Source organism: Belonocnema kinseyi, chromosome 9, assembly GCF_010883055.1.
Source record: "Belonocnema kinseyi isolate 2016_QV_RU_SX_M_011 chromosome 9, B_treatae_v1, whole genome shotgun sequence".
Lineage (NCBI taxonomy): Eukaryota > Metazoa > Arthropoda > Insecta > Hymenoptera > Cynipidae > Belonocnema > Belonocnema kinseyi.
Window position 1 is genome coordinate 7,391,599 of NC_046665.1, and position 1,467 is coordinate 7,393,065.

Here is a 1,467-nt window from a genome sequence, read left to right on the forward strand (position 1 = left end):
GACCAAGTGTATAAAGCTCCAAGGAGATTATGTTGAAAAATAAAAAAAAATTTACCCAAAAAAAATTGTTTTTATACTTCATTCTAAGGACTTATTGAACTATCCTCGTATATTAAAGTGTATAGGTTCGACAGATAAGAACATTTTTATACTCACAGTGGGTAGTCGACAGCTTCTAGGCAGATAGTTCTTGTGAAAAATTTGCATTCATTCGCCGACGGACTTCTGTTGGAATCGGTTGGCCTTTTCGAAAATCTTGTTACTGGCGATTTTGCTGTTTCTATTTAATCACAAAAAAATTAAAGAACAATCAATTATTTCATTGTAATTTCTCATTCAACAAAAGTTTTTCATTTAAATACCTATTTTCAAATATTCTAATTTATAATAATGCCTGCCGATAAAAACTAATCCATCTAGAAATCTAAATTCCAAAAAATAATGTCATATACATTAAAAATTCTTAAATTATTCAGACGAAAATAAAAAATAGGGGTATGGAATATAACAAATCTGGCTAAAATAAGAAAGGGCGCCCGATTATCCTAAGGAATTATTAGATTTCTAAACAAGTATTATATTTTATCAATTCTTAGTATAAGGGTCTTTTTAGTTCACTGATTAGAAATATTACGTCGAACTGGGAAGGTGGTTTTCTATGGTTTTATTCTCACTCAGCCAGTCTTCCAGGAAAGTGCGAGTGCTTATATTTAAAGTCAAAGGCAGCTACGAGTTATTACTGGTTGTGATTAAATTCATGCATTGATTCTAAGCCCACCAGCATAAAGAAAAATTTGCACACGCCCATACCCAACGAACTGAAGTAATCTGGCAATATGCCCCTATCAGTGAAAATATACGTTTTCGTGAAAAATGTTTCAGACAAAAGTTTCAAGGTTTTGGATGAGAATCTGAATGGTGACCTTGAAGCTGACCTTGGCGTTGACCTTCAAGAATATTTTAAGGTCAACTTTTAATATCTGAACGTACGATTTTCTGTTCTTTCGATTGGCGGCTTCAAAAATAGGGGTTTCCATTTGAAAAATAAAAGTTGACCTTGAAATAACTTTGAAGGTCAACGCCAAGGGCAGCGTCAAGGCCACTATTAAGATTCTCGTCCAACCCCCTGAAATTTTTGTCTGATACATTTCTCACGAAAACGCATATTTTCGCTGATCAACCGTCTAGACCTTGTTTGAGTTTATATGACCCTAGAATGACCTTAAAGGTCATCTGGTCACATGGCCTTGATGTATATCTGAACGTAAAATTTTGCGTTCTTTCGATTAGCGGTGTCAAAAATAGAGATTTCCATTTGGAAAATAAAAGTTGACCTTGAAATAACCTTAAAGGTCAACGCCAAGGTCAGCTTCAAGGTCACCATTTAGATCCTCGTCCAAAACCCTGAAATTTTTATCTGAAATATTTCTCACGAAAACGCATATTTTCGCTGATAGGGGGGGGGGG